Here is a 20,905-nt window from a genome sequence, read left to right as displayed (position 1 = left end):
TGGTGTAATACCAAATGGTCTCTGAGAAAGGCATCTCTGCAGTGAGGAAGCCTACATATGTAATGTATCCGTATAATAAATTATACATTTCCTGCGCCTTAGGATTAGTTATATGTTGACTTTAAGAAATGCCACCCCTGCATTAGACTCGAAAATGGACACCCGGATCTTAGTTTGCGTTAGAGTGAAGAGTAGTTACGCTTCTTTGCAACAGAATCTAAATTAATTTTATTTCTCAAAAATAAAAACAACCACGGTTTAATGTGTCATGTTTAAATCAATTAGCCACAAATCAAATAAATGTACAAACATTAGCGGGCAATGTATTTGGTCCAACATTGCAAATAAGATGGCAATATTGATTGATGGTTTACATCAAGATACGGCTTCTACGTGAGTTTGGAAAATTTTTATTTTTTTTTGTAAATTTTTTTTTTTAAGATGTTTTCCATGTTATAACAAGCATTTAGTCGGTAAACAGTGTGAAACACGCAGAGATACGCAGTCGGTATTTTGAGATACGCAGATCTCTGCGGAAGCTTTAATAGGGAGACTCGCAGGTCTCTTAGCAAGGTATGTATCTTGTGTACGGCCTTCAAAAGTCGGTTTGTAGGTCATCATTACCGACATCAGGATGGTTGTCTTTAGTACTGTACCTTTCGGGTTAACAGTGTGCAAATGTTGTGTTGCTATTAGCTCCTCTGTTAGCCTAGGGTTGTATGCTTAGGTTTCGCTATCGTCACAGTCTCATTGGTTGTTGGTGCAGTTAATTATCTCGTGTCGTAGGTCTGTTTGTGGTCCGGGGTAAGGGTTTTGAGGTATGGTTGGGGTTGGGGGGGTATGTCGTCCCTGTTACTTCAGTATGGGTCTTATCTTCTTTATCAAAGTTCAGGGCGCTTTGTGTGTGGTTTAGTGCGTGGTTTGACTTTTTCCAGTCTGTGTATGTAGTTGGGGGTTGTTTCTAGTGCAATATTTCAGTCTATGTCTCTGTCTTTTTCTTCTGTTATCGTGAGTTGGTGCAACTGTGGTTAAGGTATGTTAGGGGTGTGGGTCATTTCCCCGCGGGTGTGTTAACCTCTCTCCCCTTCTGCTGTGTCGCCGGTCCCTGGGTGAATAGAGTCTTATTTGGTGCTGTCACAATCTTACCCCCCAGGGGGGCCAGGACAGGTCTGAGTTTGGAATATGCTATAGAGCAATCAGATAGCACTTTGTTTGGACCATTATGGCAAATATATTTAGTGACATTAGATTGACTCACAAGTGCATCGTTTGTGGTATCTTTTTTTAAGCATTTTGTATTTATCAAAATACTGAAGGGATTTTACTAAATTGGGAATTTTGGTGAATGACAAGGGGAATTGAAAAAACAGCAGAGCTAGATTATTGTCTATCCAGTTATTTTTGGATAAACTTTGCAATACAATGGTTAATGATCCCGAATTATGCATTCAATGGTGCATATAAATTACGTTAAAGATACATTTCCAGGTCTTAATTTTGTCTTAAGTTAATGGACATCAAAGATCGTCAATATTGGAAGACTGAGCGAACCTCCATTCGCCATTTTAACGATCTATCCAACTTTTGATTCGGAATAATACGGTAGGTTAATTTTAATATTACACATAGTGAAACACCCAATAGCTAATAAATTAAAAGCCGTAATATTACATTAATAAAATATTTATTTCAAATAAAACGTATATGCTAATTGTCCACAAAATACAGTCAAAATAGAAAAGGCTTACTCAATGTTGCTGGGCAAATTCATTTCAAATATTCCTAAATAAAGTGTGAATACTCACTTTATATCTCCTGGATATTGTCCGTCAAGACTATTACACTACACTACTTAAAATATCTAATAGTGCCCTGGTGCAGTCCCTCAGTTTGATAGCAAACTATACAATAATTGTTTGATATAAATCAAGCGCGGTCCTGGTAGAGAGATATCATACTCTCAGCCAAACTGACAATCCAGAATGAACACCACTGCGTTATCACTAGAATTTCTGTCCAATCTGGACGACACCGATTGGCTGAGAGTGCTGGGCTAAAACATCACTCTCAGCCAGTCAATGTAATCTACATAAACAAAGAATACTTCTAAGCTCTTACGAGCAGGGCCTACTTCATCTCTTTGTCTCTGTTATAAATTTATATAAATTACTTGTAAAATATCCCCATTCTATAACTGGAAAATGCTAAGGAAACTGTAGGGGCTATATAAACCAATCTCTTGACAACAACCGAGGAGTTAGCATTTTAAAATTCCATACTGCACAGGGGGTGTGATATCACACGCTGTATTAAAAGCCATAATGAATGGTGTGACGAACACTCTGTGCCCTTAAAGGAACACTGTGGTTATAAAGAACATATCTAATTGAATCCATGATTCTGTATAAGACACTTTACATCTGATTTGGGCTGGGGCACAAAGTTTGTTTGGTAGAACACCCCCCCAGCGATCTGATTGAGAGCCGGGTGATTATACTCAGAAACTTTATAAAAAGTGATGATTAATTTGGAAATCTGAACTGTTATAACATGAGAAAGAGGAGACACTCTGCTAACTCATAGAGCACTTAAGGAAGTATTCTTTTAATCTTATGGCGGCACGGAGATCAGTTGGAGTTACCCTCCTGACTAGTAGATGCTATTAATTAATTCTGTACTTCTCTTATTTCTCATATGTTGGCAGGGGAATTGTGGAGACAAACATCACTGTTCTCTTTATTCAGCTATTCTCCCAGCATATCACTGAAGGGAGAGGGTGAAGTTAATGTCAATAGCTTTAAAGAGCAACTATACAGATGAGTAACTCCTACCGATCTTAAGCAGGCCAGAACATGCATGTCCTGCTGCTGCCCGAAGATTAAAGGGTTATCTCAGTCAAGTGGTTATGGTGCCTGGAGACTGCTATCTCCCCCCAATGTCCAGTGTTTTACATTTATCACTGAATGAGTGCTTCCCAATGTGTCTCCCCCCTCCCCTCCCTCCTACCCCTCTGGATGGAGGTGTGGAAAAGCCTAAGTGCAACTTTAATTTAGACATACCAAGTCAAACCAGGGATGGGTGGCAAAGACGCTCTCAGCCTACAACTGACGCCCATAGCTGCGCAGGTTACATGGAAGCATTAACCAAAGCAGCAGAGAGGGGCAGTAGGGACCCCGGGATCCTCATCCAGTGATAATGAGATGAAGTGGTTATAGTGTCTAAAGAGTACCTTTAAAGCAACCATAGCACCAGCCTTACACAATGAAATACATTTAGATTCATACAATATAAATACAAAGCACGGAAGACTGTACTAAGGTAAATAATTCCATTGTGGGGTCTGGAGACACTTATTATGATAATTCCAGAAACTTGTCATAGCATTATTTTCTCACAATAAATACCCCACTGCTATGTATCATAAATAATTTTAACAAGGAGCGTTACTATTTATCAGTGGGCAGTCTCAATAACCAGCCGGCATTATACAGAGTAATGTATGTCACTGCTCAGTCCTCACCCACAATTCCAAAAGATACATATATTATAGTATTGTTTATATATAAAAAATAATAGTCTAAACACCAAAATCACTTCATCTTAATGAAGCGATATTGGCACACGTTGTGCTCCTGTAGCCTTGCTAATGAATACAGTATCATTTCTAGAAAAGGCACATTTTACATTTAGCAATATTTGCGCCTATATGAGTGGCCATCATTCAGACAGCTTCTATGGGCTGCCAGGACAAATGTAAAAACTGTATCTAATTGAAATGCAACATAAGTATATAAAGTATGCTGACGTCAGACACCGAGAGATTCTTTATTGGAATCTTTTGAAGTATAGAATGTTTTATGTTTGGCAGTTTCTGCCTACGATTGATTGTTAGTTAGACGGCCAGCAGAGGCTTTAAAGTAACACAGATTCAGTTACTTAGTCTATTAGACTTTAGGAGTCATCATGCAAAGTATTTTCATGTTGGATGCTGTGTGCTTCCAATGCTTCTCTCTAAAAAGCATTGGATTGTGGAGATAGCTGCGCGCATGTGCAGTAGGTGCTACATTTAGTTACAAAAAATAAAAGTTATATATATATATATATATATATATCGAACAAAACACATTAGATCAAACTGCAAAACCACAAAATGAAAACATTCAAAGTTTAATATGTTACAGAGGTGATTAGTGGCTAATGCGACATATTGTATTGTACTAAGAAAAATGATTTGTACTAACAAAATGCAAAACAAAAGATATAACGAAAACAAAAAAGCAATAAGATTTATCAACATAGCTTGTGATTTGCTGAGAAATGCAATAATGAAACACATTACAATACACACTGCTAATGTACACATGGTTTAGACTACAAGTTTGTGATTATTAAATAGAATGACGGGGATACGGAGTTTGCTCACTAAACTATATAGTTACAAACTATTAGATCAAAATACCAAGCTGATAACAAAACAATGAATTTCGGCCTTCATTCTACAGTCAGCTCAACTCTCAGGGTTATTCACCAACGTTATAACTGAAAGTAAATATCAAATTTAAGGCCAAAGTAATCGAAATAGAAGCAGAGCCGACTTAGAGAATTTTTGCAGATCAGCTATTTTGACCTTACAGTTCACTTGGAATTCTCACTTTAGAGAATAACCCTGGCAGTCTTCTATAAATAATACATTTAAAAAAACGTTTCCATGCAAAAACAAGATCACAAGCAAGATCATTGATTACTGTCGGGAATTTCTAGGTGAATTTTTAATTTTTTTACACATTAGCTGAATCCACTTGGAGATTTGTTGGCAATTTGGCTATTATGGAATACAATCTGGAATTCCCAGTTTTTCAGACTTCAGTGAGTAACCCTGAAAAATGTTTTCTTGCAAAGTAATCCATCTCTCTCCCACACAAGGCGACCACTAGATACCGTGCAATTACAATATGGATCAGCTATTGTAAGTCGCTAAGAATGCTTCCACGTGAGCTGCAGGTTTTAGAAGCCATCCTGCTAACTTTGAAAAACAAAATCACGTCAAGTGTGCTCAATGATAAAAAATAAAAACAAACTAATAAAATGCACAACAACAATGCCACAATCACAAAGTGGAAATGAACAGTCAACATTATGTCAAAATTCCCAGGAATTAAGAGGCAAGTTCAATTTTAGTGCCTAGCCTCGAAGAGGTTTATTATCGAATGAGATTTGTCTTATTGTTCGGTTCTAAAACGTACAAAATGAGGCTGTCAAACCAGAAGAACCAGCAGGCATGTTCCATTGGTGACTTCTCCCATTTTACATTTTTGGCCCCACTTTTTAGAACTGAAGACGATGTTACTTCCCTCCTGAAATCCTTGCTGCAAAAAGCAGGCCAAACTAGTCTCCAACCAAGTTTATAATCTCACTTGGCTATTTTAAGCTATTTCAAAATAGTAGTGTGTATGCAATATAATTTGTGAATATATCTCAAAGTTAGAATTTATGGAAGAATTTGGACATCTCAGAACACAGCCTATGACACATCAATAGTCTATGAAATGTTCTACAACTATAAGGCACAATGCAATATTGGAGCAATTGTACACTATAATTTGGGGGGTTTAATAAAAAACACAAAGCACACAAGGTGTGTGTATTTAATTTGTAATGTATAATATAGCTAGCAATACAATCAGCACGGAGGTATAAAATACAAGCATGTCATATGCTCCTGCTGTGAGTTCCCAAAATGGGACATACAAAGTAAAGCTGGATGCAAATTTCAATCATCTAAATTATTTGTAATTGATTTTGCAAAGACCACGCCAGGTTCCATTATACACAATACATACCACCTGGTTTGGACCAATGAATCCATATAAATTAAGAAAATATTAGACAGGGCTGGAACTATGTAATGTAATAATTCAAACAAGCACTGCATAAATTGTGCTTTATAATTGTTTTATGCCATTTGTTACGCATCAGGCTCATCAACGAGACTTTGTAGACACTTTGTAGACAGCGCAATGAGTGGTATTTTATTAATTATGCAAGGAAATACAATGCTGCACATTACAGGTAGTGAGTGATCTGAATCATCCTTTCATCGCTTATTTTAAACAATTTACAGTGACCACAATTACACGGGAACATAGGGGGTTAATAGGGAACGCAAGATGTTCCAGTCACGTCGCACTAGAACGGTGAAACCATTAACCATTGCACCCAACAACTCCCAACAAGCTCAGCCAACTATAAGCGAGGCCATATGAACTGTGCACAAGGCCAGCTAACATTGAAGGGATATTTTATGAATGTCTAACTTGAGAGATGCACATTTAGTATTCATCATGGCTCCAAACACACTCAAAGCTCTAATTACAGAGATTGAGACATAAAACGATAAGCCCAACCGCCATCGTTTCAATTACGAGTTTCACTAAAGGTCAAATGTTTTTATTCAAACGCACACCGCCTTCGTGTGAACTGGGTAATCATCAGAATGATGGGATTTATAAAGGCCAATTACTTGATATTTTACAAGTTGATTGACCGACCTGGAATATTTTTTTTGCGGGTATATGACAACAACAAAAATAAAGAAAAAAAAATTGAATTCTGTTAAACAAAAAAAAGTCAAAGAAAATGTAAATGATGTTTAGACAGGGCTGGACAAAGATATACATTTAGGAACACTTGATATTTCGTTTCAATGGTAACAACATTTTAGGATACATAGCTGCTTGGCTTATGACCATTGTCGGGCTTTCAATTTAAGATTATTCTCCCAAAAATGAATTAGAAGCTGCAAAACAGAGATCGATTTATCATCTTACACACTGGGTTTTATTCAATAAGCACAGAATTGCAGTAAATCGTTTCAACATTCCATTTTACAAGATACAAGGTTTTCCAAATCAACAATTTTAGCCTAGATTTTGAAATGTCATTTTCAATTCACTACAATAATTCAGTGCTCGGTGGATAAACCCCTGTCTCCTTTACCAGAGACACCAGACAATATATTTAAGTTTATACTACTGAATTTAGGCCAAAGGTCAGCAATCAGCAGAGGGGGATTCTCTCGCTTACTGCCAGAACAGAATAAGGAACCGTTGAATGCAAAGTTCAGCGATTGCAACATCATTTATTCTGCTGCACTTCTATGAGTTTATAGTCCATTTACTTACAGTAAGTAATGCTCAGTTCAGAATAAAATAAAGGTGTGTTCAAGAAAAAATAAACAAAATCAGAATGCTTTTATCGTTTGCACAATTATCTTGGATGTTTACAGAGATTAATAAACATAATGTTTTAATGCAAGGATTACATGAGAACAAATATGAAAATACCACAGACTCCACGTAAACTCTAAGTAAATATTCGAATAAAACTACATTAGAGATATCACAATGACGACAGAATGTTCGCGAATTACTGAGCCTTGGAGGGGGACAATCACTGCCCAGGATTTCTCATAGTTGCCTCATCCTCTATTTAAAACACACACACATATATATATATATATAAAATTAAAAATTAACCATTAATTGAGCACCTCCATTTTGGCTTCTTGTTGGTAAAAAAAAAAAAAAAAAAAAAAATAGAAAGGGAGAACGTCAGAATTTTTTTTTTTAAATCTCTTCTTCTAATGCAATGTGTGCCCTGGATGAGCAAGCACCAAAACAAGATCATGTCAGATCTGGAATATATTTAAAATAAAACAGAACATTAGATGAAAGAAGTTAACACAAGTTCTAGATACCATTCAATGTTTCCTTCAATGGTATAATTTCCAGGAAAGTGAAGGATAGCTTTTATTATAGCAGACAATATTCTTCTGGAGACAAGACAACAGTAAGAAGATAATGAATAACCCAGACACCAGTCTTCTTGCACTGTAATATTATTGGACCCAGCTTTCTCCTGCTGGCAACATATATTGACTTCTTCAACGGTGAAACTATCAACAACTGGTCATTATAGGACAGATGGCTAAAGCAAAAACGATGGACAATCCATTCATGTTCTTCTAACCGCAAGTCAGAGAGACTCTCCATATGCTACCAAGTCGGTGGTGTAGAAAGATCCCAAACCAATCCTTAGAGACACATCTTAATGAAAATGCATTCACATCTCCACCCATCCATCCATGGAAAAGAAATTAAGACCTGGATACCACTCTACAACAGTCAAATTAATAATAACAGTTTGGAAGTAAATGGATACTTTGACAGAACAATGGTGGAACATTAATGCTTTGAACAGATCTACAACGATTCTTAGGAGACATAGTAATACCAGTCCGGAGCATCTCCAGAACACGTTGAGAATTCTAGAGCTGAAATCGACCAGAAAATAAAACAACCACATGCTTATTTTTGTATGGAGAACCTCTGAATAAAGGGGGCACGCAGAACCCCAAGAGTGTGGTTGTTATAAAATATTTCTCTTAACAGTTGCACTGATTGATTACAGATCTTTAAATAAATTAAAAAAAAACGAAGAAGGAGGAAAGAGGGGGAAATGCTGCAATACAATATAGTAGCCAGGGAGCATCTGTACATAATATAGGCAACACATGCATAAAAAATAAGTAAGTACAGCGTTGAGCATGAAGAATAATATATACGAGACATGCCTTGGGTTGTCCTATCATGTTCTTCTGTTTGATCAAGGGTGTCCATCCCTAAATCAGCTGATAGTTCTGGAAAACAGACTCCACAAAACCGGAGGAGAGCAAAGTCTATGTCCACTTTGCCCTGAAACCATGAGATAAGATGCCATACCTGTGGCTTTGTGTGTGTGTGACCGACATAGAATGTATGGGGAAGACAGTATCAACGTTACGAGGTCATTTGGGGATGTTCCTCACCAAATCTTCTGAGTCACTTAATCGTTTAATAATAAAGAAAATATTCCCACCAAACAGCATTACGTTAAATGAAGAAACAAAACAAAAAGGAGTATTGTCATATCACATGCTATCGGGGACAAACTGTTTTCACTATAATGCGACCACATGCTACGGCGGCAGTGCTGCTCTCAATATAGTTTGGCCTTGTGACGGCTGAAGACTCAATGATGTGGTTGACCATTTAACCTTTTATCGGATGTTCCAGAATTAGAATCTTAAACTACAACTGACCCAGAATGGCCACTAGGCATAAACACATTTCACTTTGGATATTGTGGGAGACTGATAAATATCTGGAGAGTTTCAAGAGTTTAAAATGCAGTAAAAAAAAAAATAAGTTTAAATGTTAAATGTTATTGAAATTCTCAGGGGAGCAATGTAAAAAGACTTATCTTTTACAAAGGTTGCCTTTAGCCTTTCAATCAGTGTGTACATAGGGCGATTGCATCCATTAACCATTCACCTCAAATCCAAGTAATAAAAAGGCATTAGAGGGTGCTAAGTAGAAACGCTATCAAGGTTATTTACTAAGGGGAGAATTTGAAGTGCATTCTAAATTTAAGAAAGTCAATGCGCAGAAAAGATCTCTCTAAGTCGGCTTTGCTTTGAGTTTGTCTACTCTGGTGTTACATTTGGAATTCACTTTTAAAGTTTTGTAGGGGGGGGGGGGGGGGGGGTGTTAACCATAAGGCCACAGTATGCGATGCTTCTGTAGCAAACATTGAGATTTGCCAAGAAGACACAAAAATAATATAAGCTCTACAGAGAGAGACCCATTTTCTCTGCTGTCTGTACTTATGGAAACACATATACCAGCACGGAGTATAAAAAAGCTGCCTTGATTGCTGCTTTAATGCAAAGCACACACTAATAATCAAACTGAAAGCTCTGGTTCTGGTGTAAAAAAAATCAACAACCCACCATCACTAATGAGCTCACTGCTCATTAACTGTTACATTTAGGCCATAAATTATTTTGTCAATACATTGATGCCTGTTATATTGCTGTTAAGGAACAGAAAAGGCAGGCAGGCTCTTTGCCTCAGGAGTGTTTAACCCTTTCACATCACAAGCCTTTCATTATAGGGGTATTTACTGAAGTTAAAATTGGAAGGAATTTAAAGTAAATTTAAAATTTAAGACAAAAATAATCAAACAGGGCCAATTCTCCAAGTTAGCCTTGCTCCAAGTTTAGCTACTTTGGCCTTGAATTTGAAATTCACTTTTAATTCTTGACACTCTAATTAATAACTTTTGTAATGATCAGTTGCCTTTTTTGTTGAAGTTAGATGTATCCAAAAATTCTAGTCAAAGAAGGAATAAACAGCATTTCAACGTCTGTAGTGATCTGCTAAAATTAGGAATTGACCAAGGGAACTGGATGTTTTAAACCAAAATATTCAAACGGGCAATACTCTCAGTTAGCCATTTTCCCAGTTTGACGATTTTTAACTGAAATATTGAAATCAAATAACCAACTTAAAGTTTATTGAATACCATTGAAAGCACAGACAGACCGATTAACTCTTTCCTTATATGGGGACACAGCAGATATAAAGGGTATACAGCCTCAGACACGTCAGACAGCAAGCTATCAGCAGCTGTATTACCAGAACTACAACCCCCGACAACCAAATCTAGCAGAATTTTATACTAACCACACTGCTCCGTGATAGACAGGGAATAGTTGCTGATTACATGTTAGCGATATACTCCATCTGTCAGAAACATGTATTGAGGACACGGTTTTACATACCTGCTTATAAAAGCCATGTTACAATATCTAAATTGCCTTTAATTTACATTACTCTATACAGGAATGGGGGATATACCAAATTCAGCTTGGATTTTACAATCTTCCTGTTGAAACACTAACCTTTGCAACAAAATCTTGTTGTAATTAATTTTGCCACAATGCTCTGTGCATAGAATTGCATAGGCCCCAATGACGACATACGACTTGCTGTTTCCTTGTACTGATATAAAGAGTTGAAGAATATATAATGAAATAAAATGTTGTAGTATGTTAATCAAAAACAAGCCCGCAATAATCAAAAAGTGTAATTTAAAAATGATTAATTAATCCCTATTAACCTGTCAGCTGTGGTTCCCTAATTTTCCTGCAGATCTATAATTTTATGGAAGCAAACATCTGCTTTCAATGGTAGCATCTCTGCAACCAACGCTAATTTGCAAATAAATGCCCATCGTAATTTGCCATGGCACACACGTTCAGTTTTATGCCATCCTGTGCAGGCAAAATGACACCCTATACTCAATGTAATGTTTATTATTATTTTTAATTCCAAGAGCCCAAACTTGGAGCCATGATATTTCTGTGGGCCCCAATGGTTGGAAGAATGCACATCAAATCCATCATGCCCCAGGCATCTGCCCACAATAGATGGTTTAGAGTACCAACATTGCCTTTTCCAATGAAGTGGACTTCCCCTCTGACATTCCATTGTCTCAAAAAGGTCTTTAGAAGAATTCATGTTATTAAATAATATTGAACAGCTGAAGAATGGGTCACTTGTATTATCTTAATCATCAAAGAATGGGGCACCAAGAAAATGCCCTGTATATACAATGTGGGTGCCTTTCACAGCCCTCATTCCAGTGTAACAAATCTGGTAGAACTTGTTCTGATGCTAGCAATTCAATGGCACTGCAAATTATTTCATTCAAGCAACATACAGTCAAGCATCCAAGTTAGACTATTGCAAATCTTGAATAGGTTGTTAAAACCCACTCATTCTGAAAAAAAAAAAAAAAAAAGATTTGCCACTTGAAAACTCACTAACAGGACTATTCACTAAACAGTAAATTGACAGGATTTCAAAGATAATTTCAGATATTCAGGCCAAAATAGTCAAATCTGAAAAATCCCCCAAGTCAACTATGTCTGCAGATTTACTTTTTTGGCCTGAGGTTTCATATTCACTTTGAGATTTGAACTCACAGTTTAGTGAACACTATTGCTAGTATATGCATAAAATTATATGGCGATTGTAATACAAGTATTTCTAAGTTTAAGAAGTAAAACGCACATGTTGATGATGCAATCACACTGCGACTCACAATCCCAGCATTGTGTTTTAGGAGCTGCAATGAACATTAATAACAAACAAATATTAGAAATCGAAAAATGAAAATAAATATTAAACAGCTGATCTGTGGTAAACTGCAAAATGTTAGAACTATCAGGGTTATTCAAATTCAATTTCTAATTTAACGGCAAAGTAACGGGAAATGGAAAAAAATCTCTAATTTAGCTATGCAAAATTCGACTGCTTTGGCCTTAAATTTGTTATTAACTTTGATTTCTCAATTTAGTAACTAACACTATGTCTGAGATGGACAACGTATTTCAAACCAAGTTCTACTATCCTTGGTTTGTCAACGGGCCACAAGTTACTGGTTAGTGAATAAACCCCTTAATGTTTTCTTACCCCTATTTATATTCAAGAAAAAAATTGCCACATCTACACTACAACAGGGATACAAAAGGCGACAATTAACATTTAACGTAGTTACAGCCACTATATGTGAACACTTGGTAAAAAAATTATAATAACTGCATAGTCTCTGCACTATTAACAGGTGCAATTGTTGGTGTAACCCCGAGCAATGACCAATGCACTCTGCAGCCTAATATACTGTATATGTGTATAGAACAATTAACTAATGATTTAAATGTAAGGAATATTTGCTATAGTATATAACACATCCACACTGAGAGGCGCAAAAGAGAACCACAGTCTAGAGTTAAAAGAAATTTCTACCACGACTTAAACGATGTATACTTATAGAACTAAAAGGCAAATTATGTACATGATAAAAACCCTATTGATGATTATTTAACACATGAATCAAACAAATCACGTGTGCATGTTATATGTAGCATAAAATAAGCTATGCCTCTGCCTTAACACACATCGTAAAAAAACACTGAAATGTTATCACAAAATAGAAAGCTTTGGTAATATTTAACATCAACTCAAATATGGAATGGATGAAGATTTTAGCCAATATCATAAACATTCTACTTAAAATATGGGTTTTAATCAAACTGCTATTAATTCGTAACATTTGGAATAATCCATGAACCAATTTATTCTATAACAAAACTGTGGCACATCATTTGTACAGTACTTCAATTGGAGACCTGGGAAACACTAGCCGCGATTTTTGGCAGAAATTCCCCCTTTCCACGCTGCAATTCGTCCATCCAAGAAATTAATATTACATATCTGCGCATAAACCAGCAATATCATTTTGCAAACGCCAATAAAAATTATTTGTCAAAAAACAAATTAAACTTGGTCTTTATGAATCTGACGGTCCTTGGAATGTACTTGCTAAAATGAATCAAAAATGTTAAATAAACATCTATGATTCAACCTAAGCAACTGACCCCCAAAAATAACAAAGCCAAATTACTATTACAAACTGCAAGTTTATTCACATTCCCCAATTACAATGTGCAAGCACTGCCTTAATATTGAACAGACTTTAACAAACAAGTAATGATACACTAAAAACAACGACAAATCGATCCTATAAAATAAATAAAAATACAATTGTATTAATAACAGTTCCAATGGCTATTAACTCATTCAACACTGATGAGAATAAAAAAAATAAAATAAAAAATAAACTATAGAAAGCTCAATTATTGATCGCAAGACAAAAATTAGCAACAGTGCACAGCGGCCTGTGACACAATTTATCCATGCAAAGCTCTGTGTATCTCTCCAGATTGTGAGATGCCGGGGAATGTAAAAAAAAAATTGGAAAAAAAAAAATCATATAAACAAAAATAATTAAAAAAAATAAAGCAAAATGATCATTTCCACCGCAAAAGACAAATAACAAAGAAATAAATAAAATAGAAAAATCATAATACAACGTACATTTTAAGCCACGAAGAGCAATTTTCAACTATTACCACTATTTCTAAAAGGTAGTTGTGAAACCAAAATAAAAATGAATGGGTGAAGAGATTGTATGGACACGCAGACAACAGATAAGACAAGTAATATCAGCAGGGCAAGGTTTACAGAGTTTGCCAAAAATATATTAGGAATATAGAGAAGGAATACAACCGCGAGCTGCATGGCTACCTATGAAATCCCATGATAGACTGGATGTACAGTGGAGGTCTCCCTTGTTAGAAGCTTAGATTCCCCTGCTGGCTGTTCTCCTCCTGCCTCCTCTGTGTATCACTGGTTCCTTTCACTTCTCTCTCTCTGGCTGACACACTCCTTGTCTCCCCCTCCCCTCTCCCTCATTCTGCAATTGATTGATTACAATCAGTGACCAAGGGCTCTGACATGGGCAACCAGTCTTGGCTCACTACACAGCAGCACAGTAAGAGTGGAAGAATGGCTGAGAGGGAGAACGGGAATATTAAGAGAGGAATCAAATGATAGAAAAAATAATAATAATAATAATAATAACATTGTAGTTTTGGTTTTTTTTTTTTTTTTGGTTTGTTTTTACGCAAGGTGTTTTGAATGCAGTTCGATGAATTAACCTTTTAAAAATCCTTGCCTTTCTTTAAGAAGGTCAGGTGTGATAGACTCAGGCAGAGGTAGCAGATAAAAAAAAAAAAAAAAAAAAAAAAAAAATCTCCCAAAAAACAAAACATAAATAAATCCCAGGTAGCTGCGATGGCCAGGTGAAGAGTCAGAACTCATTTACAAAATTTAACGCATTTAGTTACCTGGATTGTAGAAGACAAATGCTTTTAAAAAAAAAAAATTGAAATCAATAAGACACTTCCATGCAGAAGGGTAATAATAATAATAATAATTAAAAAAAAAAAACACGTCAGAATAAAAAAAAAAAAACGCGTTTTAATATGCAGAGATTAATTATTATGTTTGGTGAGAAGACAGGCAACGCATAGAAAGATCTTAATGTATAATAAAAAATTTTTTTAAAAAACAAAAAAAATTATGCAGATCTAAGACGGGCATGAAACAACGCAGTCCTAAAATATTTTATGAAATTTGAAATCGCAGTATTGTGTACACAAACAAATAAAATACATTAAACGCATAATAGGAAGACAGGTCCCTGGTACATATTGTCACACTCCATGTGTTTGTATTTAAGTGCAAAAAATGTATTTTATTTTTTCCCTTGTTACTCTGAAAGGGGGGGAACCATCCCAATGCACTTCAGAATTAACCCAAACCCCCAATAAACACATACAGACCCTTATTAACCCACGCTACGCTCTCCCATCCGATTTCACATTGCTCCCATAGCCAAATATTATCTTAAAGCTTTTTAACCACAATTATATTACAAAAGTTAGTTCTGTAAACCTCACACCAACAGAAATGCAATAGGAATTTATTTTTAAAAGTAGATTTTCAGTGAACCCCCCCTCTAAATATTACTAAATATCAGTGAGAGAAATAATAATAATAATGAAATAAATGAAAGCTTCCCTTTGCTGAGGCCTCAGATCAGCAGGAAGGGGAAGCAGGGGGAGGTGATCCCTGATCTCTGGGATACAAAGTGTCAGATAATGCTGCCTGCCCTGTACCTGTGTGTTACTGGGGGACATGTCTGTAAATTAAGGACAGCTCAGCCTCCATCACAATAGACATTTCCCTGATTATAATATTACAGTTTATTTTCCATGGCTCCCACCTCCATGCTCTGTGCACAGGGCTCCCATGGCCTGATGTGACATTGCAATGCCCCAGCCCTGCATCCAGCCCCCACAATAACAATAATAATAACAATAATATTAATAATGGTATTACTCAGGGAGAGAGGGGGGTCCCTGGCAGCACCTGGGAGCAGAGAGAGAGGATGGGGAGGGGGGCTGCAGAGAGGGGAGGGGGGGCAGGAGGAGAGGGCATGTCGGTATATAATTAATTATCTTTATATAATAATCCCAGCCAGGCTGGGGAGGGGGGGTAATGGCCAGGCTGGGGGGGGGCTGGGCTGGGATTTTGGGCTGAGGACAAGTTGCCCCTGTGATTGCTGTGACAAGGCACCTCTAACCCACAGGCTTTGTGTTCTCTCTCTCCATCTGATCTCTAATCGGGGCTGATTATTACCTCGCTCCCGGCTGGATGGGTCCCCGAGCTGCCGTCAGTCCTGGGCTGGGAGCCGGGCCATGGGGGCTGGGGGTCGGGAGGTGGGGGGTCGCTGCAGACAGGGCGAAACCTTCGACCCTGAGGGTCCCCCGGCTGGTGTAGAGTGGGAATGAGAGACAGAGAGAGGAGAATGAGAGCAGCCTCGATCTGGGAGAGACCGACAGTGCAGTGAGAGGGGCTGCCACTGGGGTCAGAGAGCAGAGAGACTGCCACTGGGGGGTCAGAGAGAGAGACTGCCACTGGGGTCAGAGAGCAGAGAGACTGCCACTGGGGTTCAGAGAGAGAGACTGCCACTGGGGTTCAGAGAGAGAGACTGCCACTGGAGGGGTCAGAGAGAGAGAGACTGCCTCTGGGGTCAGAGAGCAGAGAGACTGCCTCTGGGGTCAGAGAGCAGAGAGACTGCCTCTGGGGTCAGAGAGCAGAGAGACTGCCACTGGAGGGGTCAGAGAGCAGAGAGACTGCCACTGGAGGGGTCAGAGAGCAGAGAGACTGCCACTGGAGGGGTCAGAGAGCAGAGAGACTGCCACTGGAGGGGTCAGAGAGCAGAGAGACTGCCACTGGAGGGGTCAGAGAGCAGAGAGACTGCCACTGGAGGGGTCAGAGAGCAGAGATACTTCCACTGGGGGGGGGGGGTCAGAGAGAGAGACTGCCACTGGGGTCAAAGAGAGAGAGAGAGAGAGACTGCCACTGGGGTCAGAGAGAGAGACTGCCACTGGAGGGGTCAGAGAGAGAGACTGCCACTGGAGGGGTCAGAGAGAGAGACTGCCACTGGAGGGGTCAGAGAGAGAGACTGCCACTGGAGGGGTCAGAGAGAGAGACTGCTACTGGAGGGGTTAGAGAGCAGAGAGACTACTACTGGAGGGGTCAGAGAGCAGAAAGACTGCCACTGGGGTCAGAGAGCAGAGAGACTGCCACTGGGGTCAGAGAGCAGAGAGACTGCCACTGGGGTCAGAGAGCAGAGAGACTGCCACTGGGGTCAGAGAGCAGAGAGACTGCCACTGGGGTCAGAGAGCAGAGAGACTGCCACTGGGGTCAGATAGAGCGAGAGAGACTGCCACTGGGGTCAGATAGAGCGAGAGAGACTGCCACTGGGGTCAGATAGAGCGAGAGAGACTGCCACTGGGGTCAGATAGAGCGAGAGAGACTGCCACTGGGGTCAGATAGAGCGAGAGAGACTGCCACTGGGGTCAGATAGAGCGAGAGAGACTGCCACTGGGGTCAGATAGAGCGAGAGAGACTGCCACTGGGGTCAGATAGAGCGAGAGAGACTGCCACTGGGGTCAGATAGAGCGAGAGAGACTGCCACTGGGGTCAGATAGAGCGAGAGAGACTGCCACTGGGGTCAGATAGAGCGAGAGAGACTGCCACTGGGGTCAGATAGAGCGAGAGAGACTGCCACTGGGGTCAGATAGAGCGAGAGAGACTGCCACTGGGGTCAGAGAGAGCGAGAGAGACTGCCACTGGGGTCAGAGAGAGCGAGAGAGACTGCCACTGGGGTCAGAGAGAGCGAGAGAGACTGCCACTGGGGTCAGAGAGAGAGCGAGAGAGACTGCCACTGGGGTCAGAGAGAGAGAGAGAGAGAGAGACTGCCACTGGGGTCAGAGAGAGAGAGAGAGAGAGACTGCCACTGGGGTCAGAGAGAGAGAGAGACTGCCACTGGGGTCAGAGAGAGAGAGAGACAGACTGCCACTGGGGTCAGAGAGAGAGAGAGAGAGACTGCCACTGGGGTCAGAGAGAGAGACTGCCACTGGGGGGGTCAGAGCGCAGAGACTGCCACTAGGGTCAGAGAGAGAGGGGCTGCCAATGGGGTCAGAGAGCAGAGAGACTGCCACTGATGTCAGAGAGCAGAGAGACTGCCACTGGGGGGTCAGAGAGCAGAGAGACTGCCACTGGGGGGTCAGAGAGCAGAGAGACTGCCACTGGGGGGTAAGAAAGCAGAGAGACTGCCAGTGGGGTCAGAGAGAGAGAGACTGCCACTGGGGGGTCAGAGAGCAGAGACTGCCACTGGGGGGTCAGAGAGCAGAGACTGCCACTGGGGGGTCAGAGAGCAGAGACTGCCACTGGGGGGTCAGAGAGCAGAGACTGCCACTGGGGGGTCAGAGAGCAGAGACTGCCACTGGGGGGTCAGAGAGCAGAGACTGCCACTGGGGGGTCAGAGAGCAGAGACTGCCACTGGGGGGTCAGAGAGCAGAGACTGCCACTGGGGGGTCAGAGAGCAGAGACTGCCACTGGGGGGTCAGAGAGAGACTGCCACTGGGGTCAGAGAGAGAGGGGCTGCCACTGGGGTCAGATAGCAGAGAGGCTGCCACTGGGGTCAGATAGCAGAGAGGCTGCCACTGGGGTCAGAGAGCGAGAGACTGCCACTGGGGTCAGAGAGCGAGAGACTGCCACTGGGGTCAGAGAGCGAGAGACTGCCACTGGGGGGTCAGAGAGCGAGAGACTGCCACTGGGGGGTCAGAGCGCAGAGACTGCCACTGGGATCAGAGAGCAGAGACTGCCACTGGGGTCAGAGAGAGAGAGAGAGACTGCCACTGGGGTCAGAGAGAGAGAGACTGCCACTGGGGGGTCAGAGAGAGACTGCCACTGGGGGGTCAGAGAGAGACTGCCACTGGGGGGTCAGAGAGAGACTGCCACTGGGGGGTCAGAGAGAGACTGCCACTGGGGGGTCAGAGAGAGACTGCCACTGGAGTCAGACAGCTAGGAGAGGGCATGCTTCCCTAGTCACACAGTTAGGAGAGGTCATGGCCCCGGAGTCAGACAGCTAGGAGAGCGCATGACCCCAGAGGCACACAGCTTGAGAGAACATGCCCCTGGAGTCAGACAGCTAGGAGAGGGCAGGCCACAGGAGTCATACAGCTAGGAGAGGGCAGGCCCCAGGAGTCAGACAGCTAGGAGAGGGCAGGCCCCAGGAGTCAGACAACTAGGAGAGGGCAGGCCCCAGGAATCAGACAGTTAGGAGAGGGCAGGCCCCAGGAATCAGACAGTTAGGAGAGGGCAGGCCCCAGGAATCAGACAGTTAGGAGAGGGCAGGCCCCAGGAGTCAGACAGCTAGGAGAGGGCAGGCCCCAGGAATCAGACAGTTAGGAGAGCGCATGACCCCGGAGTCATGCAGCTAGGAGAGGGCATGCTCCCAGGGTCACACAGTTAGCATGACCCTGGAGTCACACAGCTAGGAGAGGGCAGAGAGTTAGGAGAAGGCATGCTCCCCGAGTCAGACAGCTAGGAGAGGACAGGCCCCAGGAGGCAGACAGTTAGGAGAGGGCGGGCCCCAGGGGTGGGACTGTCATGGAGTGTCCATTGGTGATAAAGCCAGGAAAGGGCATATCAGTGATTGCAGTGTCTGGAATTAGGCCACAGAAATAACACGTCACTGGGACTAGGATTTAATAAAAATGGGTTAGGCCGCAGGTTGGCATAGCCTGTGACAGTAGTTGGCACATTGCAGGGGTCAGCCAGCTAGAACATGGGATGTGACGGGTCATATCGGGGGGGGAACATGGGATGTGACGGGTCATATCAGGGAGAGAACATGGGATGTGACGGGTCATATCAGGGGGGAACATGGGATGTGACGGGTCATATGAGTGGGGGAACATGGGATGTGACGGGTCATATCAGGGGGAGAACATGGGATGTGACGGGTCTCTTAGGGTCAGGAGCATGAACAGGGTCGGTCAGAGAGACTGGGCTACCAAATGTGACTTGGGTCAGAAATAAGGAATAAGACACAATGTAAAGTGGGAGCAGGGTGTGAACCTGTCACATAGTCAGGCAGTAGAAGAGAATAGGCCGAGGGGTCAGACAGCAGAAGCATAAATGATGAAATAGACAGATATGTCACAGGAGTCATAAAGCAGGGTGTGGGTAAGGTCTCAGGGCTCAAACAGCTGGATTTCAAGGACCATACACTGTCAATGGGTGCCATTCTACAGGTTATTCTCATCCAACAAACAGTGGGTAAAAACAGCTTTCAATATTGAACAATGTGTAGTCCATCTCATGCATGCATATTTTCAATGGGAGTATATATAACAACTGCTTGTAAAAGCTGCAAATCCGTTGTCTGCAGTTTTTGCAAGTCCTCCTCTTCTAACCCCGCCCTGACTTTCTGTGGCTGTCCAATCACAGACTTCCCAATGCAGCTCAGTGAGAAGTCTTTGCAAGGCAGGTGCACTGGGCAATTGCTGCCTCTTGAGTTTATCTCCACTGAGCTAAGCAAACCAGGAAGAAACAGGACGTATGACAACGTTGACTTATAAAAGTGTTGATTTCTATTAAAATCTGCCCTTTGTGCTAAGTGCTTTAGGGGTCCTGAGTGTCCCTTTATCTGTGATAGCACACTGATTAATGGTACTGTTTGCTCTGGTAGGGCCGTGGTTAATTCTAATGGCTGGACACTGTGGGACTGCAGTACTTAATAAATAAATATTCTACTAACGGCAGAAATACAAAGTGTAATTACAGTTTTGTCTCTGGTAGTGCAGATCTAGATGTGATAATGCACTGAATAATAACGGCATGCACTATGGAAGCTCAGTAGTTAATGGCAATTTGCAGTCTGACAGCATGGCAGTTACTAAGAGTGGACTTTCAGGCAATTAAGAGGTTAACAGAAATGAATATGTTTAGTAAAAATGTATTTTAGTGATGTAGAAATAGTTTGAAGTGGTTAATAACATTGTGCCGTTTTGCAGCATAGATATTAATACAAGTTATATATATTAACCCAGTGGTTTATGTCCACGACCTCATTTACGTAAATCAGCAGCAGTGAGGTGGTTGTAGTGGTTATGGTGCTTACAGTGTTCCTTTGAAATAAGTGAAAATATGCCCTTTTGATTAACTCTTGTTTGAAGCAAATCCACAGGATCGGC

The 20,905-nt window shown here is 41.0% G+C and overlaps 1 protein-coding gene across 2 annotated transcripts in view; it reads right to left on the bottom strand.

The window, feature by feature from the left end:
• MPPED2 (metallophosphoesterase domain containing 2) overlaps positions 1–16,179 on the bottom strand; it is a 148,319-nt gene extending 132,140 nt beyond the window's left edge. Inside the window, exon 1 of one of the 2 annotated variants that reach the window (XM_063438508.1) lies at positions 15,993–16,179. The gene's annotated coding sequence lies outside the window, so the exon portion shown is untranslated. Of the gene's footprint in view, positions 1–14,033; positions 14,114–15,992 lie in introns of those variants that run through there. The other variant, XM_063438509.1, reaches the window with a different exon arrangement.
• Between the last annotated feature and the right edge of the window lie 4,726 nt (positions 16,180–20,905).

The sequence above is a fragment of the Pelobates fuscus genome, chromosome 12 (genome assembly GCF_036172605.1).
Source record: "Pelobates fuscus isolate aPelFus1 chromosome 12, aPelFus1.pri, whole genome shotgun sequence".
Classification (NCBI taxonomy): Eukaryota; Metazoa; Chordata; class Amphibia; order Anura; family Pelobatidae; genus Pelobates; species Pelobates fuscus.
Note: the sequence above shows the minus strand (reverse complement) of the source record. Positions and strands in the feature narration are given on the sequence as shown.